This window comes from Leuresthes tenuis, unplaced genomic scaffold, assembly GCF_036924035.1.
Source record: "Leuresthes tenuis unplaced genomic scaffold, fLeuTen1.0.hap1 SCAF_4, whole genome shotgun sequence".
NCBI lineage: Eukaryota > Metazoa > Chordata > Actinopteri > Atheriniformes > Atherinopsidae > Leuresthes > Leuresthes tenuis.
In genome coordinates this window covers 35,650,296-35,662,794 of record NW_027325358.1, presented here as the reverse complement: position 1 = coordinate 35,662,794, position 12,499 = coordinate 35,650,296, and positions in this window count along the sequence as shown.

Genomic DNA, 12,499 nt, shown 5'->3' with positions numbered 1-12,499 from the left:
GCATTTCTGCCTTGTCTTCAGGGATTTGGGGGAACTCTGTCCAGTGTACTATTCAGTGAACGAGGGTGCTCTGAGGTATAAAATTCTGCGAAGATATTATTAATTGCCTTTGGGTCATTAAATATTACTCCCGTAGTTGATTTAATTTCTAGAATTAGCCTTGAGGTTGCTTCAGCCCTTGCCTGGTGGGCAAGTAACTTGCCTGCTCTGTCTCCCGATTCATAGAACCATTGTCTAGATTTTAGTAGCAGGGTGTTAACTTTACTGGTAGAAATAAGATCAAACTTGGACTTTAGTGTAAGGCGTTATCTATACAGGCTTGGGTCCAGATTGGCAGCATGGCGTTCATCAATAGCCTTTATGTCTTTAAGAAATCTGGCAGTTTTTGCATTTTCAACTTTCTTGGAGTTTGATATAAAGGAGATAAGTTGGCCCCTAATGCAAGCTTTGGATGCTTCCCAAAGTATTCCTCTGCCTCTGTCGGGCAAGTCATTCAGTTAAAAAAAACATGGTAATCTGCGACTGCAGAAATTGTTTGTAAGCATTACACGACCTCAGTGGCTGTGGTCGTGTAAAGAAGGCTAAGTCAAGAGAAGTTGGGGCGTGGTCAGAAATAGCAATTGTAGCGAACTCAAGTGTGGAATTTAATACAAACTTAAGATTTGAAATGACTGCAACATTCTTTTGTGGGGATGGTCAGTGTGGAAATACCAGATGGGGGATTTCTACATCAAAGAAGAGAAATTTACAACAACCTTTGCCCACAAAAGCATTTTGGGGGAGTTTTCTCATCCCCTCTTTCCACAGACCTGTGCCATAAATTTAGGTAAATGCATTTATAGCTTAGTGCTAACTAAGCTGAACAAACAACGGACCCTCTCAGGAGAGTATTGGGGCAAACCAGAACAGGACCCCTCCGACCATATATGGTTCAAAGTAAACAATGGTGACAGTTTGCCCTGACTCTGATTCAAGCCAGAGACAGTCGCTGCATGGACTTCTCAAAAGGATCTCACCTAGAATCACTTTTTAACTGAATCTTGAAACTGTATTAAATGTGCTTTGTATCTTTGTACAAGTTCTTTCATGTTCTCAGTGATATCACAAGCTGCATTTTAATACCTTTTTCATGATCGTACGTGGAACGATACGGAAGATATTATTATTTTGGAAAATTACTAATCAGCTTATGGAGCCACATTGCCCCCCGAGTGGTCCGTAGTCCTGAATAGTTAAATCCAAAATTAAGTCAACAACTTACATATGACATGTGACATTTATATGAAATAATGCAACTATTAACCAATGCTTCAGCTGTTTCTTATTGTATTCTGTGTTTAACACAGATAACAACAACTATAACACAAATAACATTGGTTGGTTCGTTATTCATACGTCATAACTCTACAGATATCCATCTGAATTTTGAGACTCATAACCATCATGTTATGTTATGTTATGTTGTGTTATGTTGTTTTTGATGTCTTTATATCCTAAGTTTATGCTATATCTTTACCCTTTATATCTTAACAAGTTATGGTGTTTTTATCCTCTGAACAAATGTTTATGAGACGGAGGAATGCAGGAGTCAAATTCCTTTGACGCAAACCTCCTTGCAGGTCGCCTTACAAAATACGCCCAGGCAGACGTCACAACAGTTTCAGGCATACCACTGGCTGAAAGTGTAGCGTAGGCCTACGTCATGCCCCGCCTCCGCGAATCAAATTCCGGAACCCGCTAGGAAAAGTCAGAGTTATTGTCCGGTTATGGCATAAAAGTTATTGCCCAGTTCGCATAGGTTCTTGAATAGAACATGGACGGAATATTGAAAGAGAATATTGAAGGTCCAGATCAATAGAGAAGATGAAGAGCAGAGAGCTCTAGCTGATGGAATGAGAGTCTGGCGGAGAGTCTTTGAAGATGGCAGGAGAGGAAGATGAGACGGAAGAAGAAGGTCCGAACAAAGACCGAAAGAGAAGAATGTAGTAGAAAGATACATTTTGCGTTTTTGTTCGTCCGTCATCCTGTCTCCTCTCTATAGCACGTTTTAAACTCTGCTGCTGCAGCATCCTCACCTATTTTTGATCAGAAAAAGGAGCCAGCGTTCAGCTTGTCAACCTTTTTGTCAATCTTTGGTGAATTTAAGTTCACCTCATCAGAGTTGGTCAGCAACCAAAACCAACTCCACCCTTGGACAGTTTTATCATTATTTGCGTGAATTCCGACACACCACCCATTCGTCTTCAAGCTACCAGAAGGAACCCAGGAACGCGATCGGTCCAGTCCCTGAAAATCAACCACAACGAAGGCCGCGAGACGCGGAACCGAGAGAGACCCAGTGGGACCCGCTGGCGATGACCTGTGGTTCGGAGCTGACCTGACCGTAAGATCTGCCCTGTTCTTACATTTCAGACGGTATGCGGTGGGTGTCGAGAGAATTTGCTGTTAAAATGATAAATCAACCCAAGTTGTTAGCTTTTAAATTCAAATAGTAATACAACGCGACTATTTGAATGATTCCGGTATCCATCCATCCCCTCCCCTTAGTTCTTTTCAATTCACTAAGTGTTTCTTATATAATCATCCATATTCAATGCATTTCTCCTGTTGTCTTAAGATTCATGTCTTTGGTTATATCATTTTAATAAATAGTTCATATATATACATATATAAAATCAACTGGCTTTTGTGTATGTGTTCTTTATGTATGTGTGAGTCCAACATAACTAGAATTCATGAGTAGCGACTATATGAGACTGGAATTTATTAGTTATTAATTAATAATTGATTGTTAATTTAACATACCAGAATCATAAGATTCTGTCTTTTTCCTTCGATTGAAGGTGGTGCCCTAAAACGAGGTTAAATAAGGCTTATTCAGATAGTGAGAACTTTCGGATAAATCCTTATATCTTATCACATCACGCTACGTGTGTCCGCTATAAATATATATTGTTGGTGCCTTGTGTGCCGGCGATATATAATTTGGCTACACAATACTATGGTATTCTATTGTAATTATTTTGAAAGTAGCCTTACCTCTAAAAGAAAGAAATCAATCCGAGAGTAGGAGTGGTGGACATGGAAGAAAAATTAATACATTTTGGAATTTGGAAATCTATGTCTCCACGAGTCAGTAAGGCCAAATTGTTGTGACAGGGTACATAAAGCACCCTTGGCTTTGCTGTTAAATGTTGGGTTGGAAAACCTCTCCAACCCAGCCTTTTTTAAGCCAAATTGTCTCCCTGTTCCCTGGAGAAAGTATACATCACCTTTAAGTTGATTCAGGTGGGTCATTACTTGGCCCAGTTTTGTGGCATTACCCGTCCCCAGGAAATAAACCTAAGTGCAATATTTGAAGTCATACCTCAATAACAAAGTCACCAGGATGTATGAAGATCCGTAACATATGATTTAGGTTGGAGGTGCGCGAGGCAAACAAGGTGAGAATCTGCAAAGAGACTGGTAAGACAAATAAACAACGGAGAGAGGAAAAAGAAAGAAAGAAAAAAAGTGCCTACTCCCACATGACAGGAAAAACAAACTCTTGTGTCCATTACACCGTAGTGCTGACTGCACTATAAGACTTCCTTCTTTTCGGAGTTCCCATCTCCCATTTCAATAAGACATTTTAGGTTTTGGTCACTTAACATCATCACGCAGAAATATCATGCCAACATTAATAACTATGTAAACAACAAAGAAGAGAAAAAAGAAAAATGATGCGTTCATAACGACGCCTCACATTGTTTCATAACAGTCAGCTTGTGTCCATCAAACAGTACAGTAGTGACGACTGTGTCTAAAAACTGAAACAAGTGAAGAATCAGTTACCAGCAGGCTGTGCATCATGGAGACATGAAGCAATAAGGTCTGCAGCCTCTTTCACCCCGGGGAAAAATTCCTTCAATCTGTCTTCAGCCACAATAAATAGCTTAGCGGGGTAGCGGAGGGCAGGTTTAAGATCAAGGTCATATAGCTTCTTCATGACATCTCAGTACTGAGCATGTTGTTCCACGACCTCGGTAGTGTAGTCCTCAGTCGAAGGTCGTTTGGAATCGGTGAAAGCCGATTAGCACTGCCTTCCCGATGGTCCCGGTTTAGCGGTTAGACTATGGTGGGCTCGGTCTAATTCAGATGGAGACGTCAGGACATTGGTACCAAGCACATCGAAAATCAGTTGGGAGTAGAAGGTAGCTGGTTAGAAACCCTCTGTTTTCAGGGAGACCGATGATGCGTATGTTGTTGTGTCGACTTCTCCCTTCGAGGTCTATTATTTTAGCTTTTAGTTTAGCATTCTCAGAAGCCATAGCAGTTAGCCTAGGATCCACATTTCCGATATAGTTTGCGAACTGCTCCAACTTCTCAATGCATTTTTGTTGGTGGTCATTCACGGTAGCTTGTATTGAGTCCAGTTTAGCTTCGTATTTAGCGTAGGTATCTTTTATCTCTGCCAAAAGTGACTGTTTGTGATGTGCTAGCTGCATTGTTAGCAATGCTGAGATTGAGCTTGTGATGTTAAATTCCTCTTGCCCCTGTTCTTCCTTCTTTTGCTTTTTTCGCCATGGTTTTTCTTGAGTTGTGTGATGCAAAAAGTGTAGGCAGAGGAAGGGTAGATGTGGTCAAATGACCATGTAGAAGTGATAATGGTTGGGAGCTCGGACGTGCACATCTACTCCATCAGACTGCTAACTGGAAGTAATTTTTTTTAAAACAGATATTAAAATAGCTTTTCACAACTGTGTGAATGCATACCCTTCATGCATCCATTTCTGGTCAATTTTGCAGTGTGTGGGGCAATGGGTGTTCTAAATTGGAGGAATGAAATGGAAAATTGGAAAACACTTAACCTGCAGGGGTGTTACTGTCTTCTACAGATTAAATCTTCAAATAAAAAAGTTGCTAAGTTAAGTTATAAGTTATATCAAGTATATCATAAAAAAAGGTTTTGCTGGATTATTCACTTTTCACAGAGTGTCATAAAACGGGCTCTAGGGATGTGGAATGTCACTTTGCTGCCAGGTAAAGAGTGAGGTGAAGCAGTACCAACTAGGTATAGTTGGGCTAACCTCCACACACAGTGTCGGCTCTGGAATCAAACTCCTGGAGAGGGGCTGGACTGTCTCATACTCTGGAGTTGCCCATGGAGACAGGTGGGTGTGGGGATACACAAAACCCCCGGCTGAGCGCCTCCATGTTAGAGTTCTCCCCAGTGAGCAGGAGGGTCATCTCACTGTGGAAGGTTCTGACTGTTGTTTGTACATATGCACTAAACAGCGGTTCAGATTACCCGGCCTTCTTGGAGTCTATGGGTGGCGCACTGGAGGGGGTGTCACCTGGGGATTCCATTGTTTTTCTGGGAACATCAATGGCAATGCTGGCAATGATGGAGTGAATTGGAGAGGTGTGATTAGGAGGAACGCCCTCCCTGATCTGAATCCAAATGGTGTCTTGTTCTTGGACTTCTGTGCTAGCCATGGATTGTTCATTAAAAACATCATGTTCAAGCATAAGGTGGCTTATAAGTGTACCTGTTACCAGGCCACCTTAGGCCAAAGGTCGATGATCGACTTTGTAGTCGTGTCATCAGACCTGCGGCCGTATGTCTTGTACACTCGAGTGAACTGTGGTGGGGCGGAGCTGTGGTGAGTTGGATCCATTGGGACGGGAGACTGCTGGACAGACCTGGTAAGACCAAATGAGTAGTGAGGGTGAACCTTGTCCGCTAGGTCTTTAACTCGCACCTTTGGGAGAAGTTTTCTTACATACAAAGGGAAGTTGAGGACATGGAATCTGCATGGTCCATGTTCAGGACCTCCGTTGTGGATGTTGCCTCCAAGAATTGTGACCTGAAGGTTGTTGTGGCGGTAACAGGAGGACTCGCTAGTGGATGCCAGCGGTGAGAGAAGCCGTCAAGATGAAAAAGGAGGCCTTTCGGGCTTGGTTGTGTACCTGTCACCTGAAGCAGCTGACAGGTACAGAGCAGCTAAAAGGGCTGTAGCATTGGTGGTTGCTGAAGCTAAAACTTGGGTGTAGGAGGAATTTGTATAGACTATGGAGAAGGACTTTTGGTTCACCTCAAGGAGGTTCTTGCTAACCATTAGATGGCTCAGAAAGGGAAAGCAGGGACCTTCCCAGGTTGTGCTTGACCTGGGTGGAGAAGTTCTGACCCATACTGAGGATATTGTCGAACGGTGGACGGATCTTTAAGGATCTCCATAATTTGCTGGTATGTCCTCCATTGTGGAGGCAGAGGCTGTGGACTTGGGGGGAGACTCATCCATCACCTTGGCAGAAATCGTTAAAAAGCTTTCCAGCGCCAAAGCACTGGGGATGGACGAGATTCGCCCTGTGATGCTAAAGGCCCTGGATATAGTGGGGCTGTCTTGGCTGACACGCCTCTTCAATGTCACATGAAGGTCTGGGTCAACTCCTATAGAATGCCAGACCAGGGTGGTGTTCCCATTTTTAAGAAAGGGGACCGGAGAGTGTGTTCCAACAGCAGAGAGAGTACACTACTCAGCCTCAACAAGAAAGTTTATTCCAGGGTGTTGGTGAGGAAGCTCCAACTAATTTTCGAATCTCAGATGCAGGAGGAGCAGTATGGCTTTCACCCAGGTGGTGGAACAGTGGACCAGGGGCCTCATGTACAAAGGGTAAGTACGCACAAAAAAGTGGCGTACACAATTTTTCACGTCAACGATCAGATGTATCAAGAGCGAAATGACCGTGGAAATGTGCGGTGCCTCACACAAATTGCAGGGCTGTCGTACGCACTTTTCTACCGCTGTTGTTTCTTTGGCGACACTTAGAGGTGATGTTGGGAAACTGTTATAATAGATAAATGTGAACACAATTTGTCCTCAGACTGAGTGATGTGCACATCTGAGACACATGAACAATTAATACACGTGTCTGCAATTACACAAGTGGATATAAAAGCATGCGCAAAGTGTTGCAGTGCATACCTTTAAAAACAATGGCAGCTTTAGCGGTATTAGAAGAAGTGCAATTAGAAAATAGCGTGTTTTAAGAGACTGAGAGGATTTGCTGGCACATGATGACAACTGGCTCATCAGCCGTTTTGAGGGCAATCCTCCTGGAACTGTGCGCAGAGCTTCGGCCGGCTTTGGAGTGCAACACAGCGAAGAGCCATGCGCTGCTTGTGCCACAGGTGATGTGCACACTGGGGTTTAAGCAACCGGGGCATTCCAGAGGGAGCTGGCCAACCAATTGGGACTGTGCCAGTCGACCCTGAGCCGAGCCATGCCAACCTGAGTGGGAGGAATTATCTGCATCTCAGCACGTACATCAAATTCCCACAATGCAGTTGAACAGGCCTACATTGAAGCGCAATTTGAAGCGAAAGCCGGTTTTCCTAATGTAATTGGAGCTATCGACTACACACACAGTGCTATAAAAGCCCATCACATGATGAATTTGTATATCAACAGGAAACATTTTCATTCCATCAATGTACGTGTATGCTTTGTGGGGGTGGCCTGGTTCAACGCACGATTCATACATTCAGTAACAGAATTGTTGGGAACAGACTACAAGCTGGCACTGTGCGTGATGGGTGGCTTCTTGGTGAGTAACTTTATTCGTGTAATTGTCCTAATATTATTCCCCGTGACGTGCATTGAGCGTGTGCGTCCCCAATTTCTATCCCGTCTTCACAGCATCATAGTTGGTTATTAAAGTTAGTAACTTGCTGTTTTTTGCTGGTTAAACAACATCTTAAGATATTTCTAACAAGCCCCTGATCGTCTCCGTGTGCAAACGTTAATAACCCCGTACGCAAAGTGTGAAGTGTCATAATTAGCTTCACCTTTTCCCCCGGCGCACTTCTGCTCTGGTTACTGTATGAACATGTTTGTTGTGAGTTACACAAATGTAGGTATTTACCTTTAATCAGAGTCATCCACATTCTCACACCGAAACCCCTGACAGAGCAGTGTCACCCATAGTTTTTCACCTCTGCTTGTGTGCGCTTCTCAGACGCCTCAGCATTAAAGGCCTCGCTCCCGCTCTCCCACCCACTCCTCTTATGTTTGCTGTTTATATCGTAGGACAGCGTGCCAAAGAGCACATTTTTGCGGGTATCCACTTCAGAGAGTAGCACTGCCATCTCGATTTCCGTTAAGTTATTCTTTTTCCGTCTTACTCATTCTTTTTTCTTTATTTTCTGATCGTGCAGAGAGAGGAATCGCAGGTGGAGGGCTAATTTAAATATTATTTGCATATTTAAGTAGGGGCGTGGACAGGGAGGAGTCGGGTACTCCGACATGTGCGCTCAGTTCCACGTTGATTGGGATGTACAAAAGAAATGTGCTTGGATTCATGCGTGCGCAATCATTGATACATCCGGATATTTTTGTACGTTGGAGGGCATTTTGGTTGGAGCGTACGCCATGTTTCAGTAGGAAATCCACGCAAGTCTTTGTACATGAGGCCCCAGATCTCTATCCTTGCAGAGTTACTGAGGGAGTCATGGGAGTTTGACCATCCAGTCTACATGTGTTTTCCAGACTTTTATAGACTGCGGGCTTACGACCATCTTCCCCGCGGGATTCTGTAGGGGGTGCTGAGGGAGTGTGGTGCCGCTTTTACAAGCTATCCAGTCTCTGTATAACCAAAGCAAGAGCTGTGTCCGCATTCTTGGCACTAAGTCGAACTTGTTTACAGTGTGTGTTTGACTTTGCCAAGGCTGCCCCTTGTCACCGATACCGTTTGCGATTTTCATGAACAGGATCTCAAGGTGTACTCATGGAGAGGAGGGTGTCTGGTTTGGGAAGCTCAGGGTCACATTTCTGCTTTGTGCAGATGATGTTCTATTGGTTTCTTCAAACCAGGACATTCAGCGCACACTGGAGCAGTTGGAGGGATTATATGTCCCTTCTGGCCTGGGAATACCTCGGGATCCCCCAAGAGGAGCTGGAGAGTGTTGCTGGGTTGAGGGATGTCTGGGTGTCTGCGCAACCTCAGATAAGTAGATTAAAATGGATGGATGGAACGTATAATAGCTACACTCCTGAAAATTCACCACAGAAAAAACTGTCAAAACTAACTTGAAAATTGAAAAGGCTGAAGTTAGGATTATAAAAAGAGATGCTAGCAGAAATGCTAAAACTCCAAGAGGAGCTTCAAACAAGGCTGATAGACCAAGAGAACCTATTGAGGGAGAATTTGAGAATATCTGGAGTTCCTAAAGGTGCAGAAGGGAAAAAAAGGTTGATGATTCTTTTTGTTAAGAATCTGCTATGTGCGAGCACACCATGCACTTGCTCCACAGCCCCTGCAAGTTCCCAACCCAGATTGATTCTAGTTCAATTTCTCAGCTTAGGATGAAAGAGGAAGTGCTGAAATGACAAATTACAGGGTTTGTATGAGAAAATAACTAAATCGGCTTTGACCAGAAAGTTTAGCTTGATGGAGGGAATATGTGAAAGCGAGGAGTATGTTAAGAGACAACAATACAGGGTTCCATACCCCATACCCTGCACAACTGAGTGTTTTAGGAGAACGAGACAATAGTCTTGGTAGACTAATCAGATGGTAGATCCGCGTATATACATATAACAGGAGTGAACAGGACACAGACAATACAAACTCTAAATAAGGCATTATCTGTCTTTATTTCACCAATACTTTAAGATGAATAAATGATTGAACGTGTGCTGTTGCACTGTTTGTTCAGAGCAGCCGTGTTGTTGTAATTGGAGGCTATCGGGGGCTTTCTACGCACGCATCTAGTGGGATGACGTCATCGACTTATCCACTTAGACCAAACAGGCTTTATCCATAACAGACAAACCTCCAACAAAATAAGAAGACCAGTGCATACAACTATAAGCTTTATCCTTTTTTGTCTAATGTTCTTGAAAAAATAGTTGCAGTTCAACTTTGTGATCATTTACATAGAAATAATCTGTTTGAAGAGTTTCAGTCAGGATTCAGAATGCATCATAGCACAGAAACAGCACTGGTGAAAGTTACCAATGATCTCCTCTTAGCCTCTGATAGCGGACTTGTTTCTGTGCTTGTCCTGTTGGATCTCAGTGCTGCATTTGATACGATCGATCAAAGCATTTTGTTACAGAGACTTGAACATGTTATTGGGATTAAAGGAACTGCATTAGGCTGGTTTAAGTCATATTTATCTGATAGATTCCAGTTTGTTCTTGTAAATGAAGAATCTTCCTCACACATTGGAGTAAGTCATGGAGTTTCTCAGGGTTCTGTGCTTGGACCAATTCTTTTTACTTTGTACATGCTTCCATTAGGTAACATTATTAGACAGCATGGCATAAATTTCCATTGTTGTGCTGATGATACTCAGCTGTACTTATCTATGAAACCAGATGAAACCAATAGGTTGGTCAGACTACGAGCCTGTCTTAAAGACATAAAGACCTGGATGACTCAGAACTGTCTGCTTTTAAATTCAGACAAAACTGAAATTGTTCTCTTTGGACCTGAGCGCTTCAGGGAGAAATTGTCTAGTTATATAGTTACTCTAGATGGTATTTCCTTGGCTTCTAGTTCGACAGTGAGGAACCTTGGAGTTATTTTTGACCAGAATTGATCATTTAACGCACATATAAAACTGGTTTCTAGGACTGCCTTTCTCCAGTTTTAGCTACTCTTCATTGGCTCCCTGTTAAATTCAGAATATAATTTAAGATTCTTCTTCTCACATATAAAGCTCTTAATGACCGAGCTCCATCATATCTTAAAGATCTCATTGTAAGATATTTTCCTAACAGAGCACTTCGCTCCCAAACTGCAGGTTTACTTGTTGTTCCCAGAGTTTCTAAAAGTAGGATGGGAGGTAGAGCCTTCAGTTATCAGGCCCCTCTCTTGTGGAATAAGCTGCCAGTATGTCCTTCATGTAGTGAAGCGCTTTGAGTGGTCAGTTAGACTAGAAAAGCGCTATACAAGTACAAGTCCATTTTTTACCAGTAAATGTCCGGGAAGCAGACACCCTTTCCACTTTTAAGATTAGGCTTAAAACTTTTCTTTTCGATAAAGCTTATAGTTAGGGATGGCTCAGGTAATCCTGAAACATCCCATAGTTAAACTGCTATAGGCTTAGATTGCTGGGGGACCTCATCTGTCACACCTTTCCTCTCTTTGCTCTCTTTTTCCCCCTGTTTAATTTCTCAAATTATTTTATGTACATGTGACATTATTGTGGTTATAAACTTGTGTTTCCCTGTTCCAACAGGTATCCTTTGAATGGTGTTATGGTGTTTTTCCCCCCTCTTTTCCGTCTTCTCAAACCCCAGCTGGTTGAGGCAGATGGCCACCCTTCCTGACTCTGGTTCTGCCAGAGGTTTCTTCCTGTTAAAAGGGAGTCGTTCCTTTCCACAGTCGCCACAGGCACGCTCAGGACGGGAGATTGGACTGAAGACAACTTTCGGTGCAATCTGTTGGTTTCCTTAGCTAGGATATTATTTTTTGAATTGGCTCTATATGAATGGATTGGATTATGATTACAATTAATTGAATTCCAATTGGCCTGAATTGGAAAATATTATTTAAGTGCCTTGAGATGACAATTGTTGTAATCTGGCGCCATATAAATAAAATTGAATTGAATTGAATTGAATTGATAGACTAAACAATGCAAAATGTGTAAATTATAGGGAGAAATAGACTTAGACTTAGACTTAGACTTAGACTTCCTTTATTGTCATTGCACAAAAAACACAAGGTGAATCTTGACAACGAAATGTCGTTACTTGGCTACCAGTGTAACAGAGCTAGACCTTATTCCTATACAATAAATATGTTTTCTATAACTAAGAGCTAAGAGCTAACTATATGCAGGGTAAATAAGTATATATATATTCATGTATATTGCACTAAGTTATTGATATATTGCACTAATTGTCAAAAGAAACATTAAAAATTGCACTGAGTTATTGCAAAGAGAAACATTAAATATTGCACTGAGTTATTGCAAAGAGAAACATTAAATATTGCACTGAGTTATTGCAAAGAGAAACATTAAATATTGCACTGAGTTATTGCAAAGAGAAACATTAAATATTGCACTATAACAATTGCACTTAAGAGAACTAGAAAAGAATTTCACAGTCAGAGTAAAGTAAATGCCAAGGAGTCCCCAGGTTCATGTTGAAGACAAAACTAGACTAACTAAGGTGCGTGTATTGTCCATGTCCATGGGGGGTGGTTTTTGTAGTGTCTGTGTGTGTGTTTAGGGGTGGAGGAGTGTTATGTGGCGTTAAGCAGTCTGATGGCCAGGGGGAAGAAACTGTTCAGTAGTCTGGTCGTTCTGCAGGAGATGCTGCGGAACCTTCTGCCGGACGCCAGGGGGGAAAACAGTCCATGGTTGGGGTGGGTGGGGTCGGAGAGGATCTGGTGAGCCCGGGATAGGCAGCGTCTGTCCGCGATGTTCTTGATGCAGGGGAGCGGAGCCCCCGTGATCTTCTCCCCTGTCCTCACCACCCTCTGTAGAGACTTCCAGTCA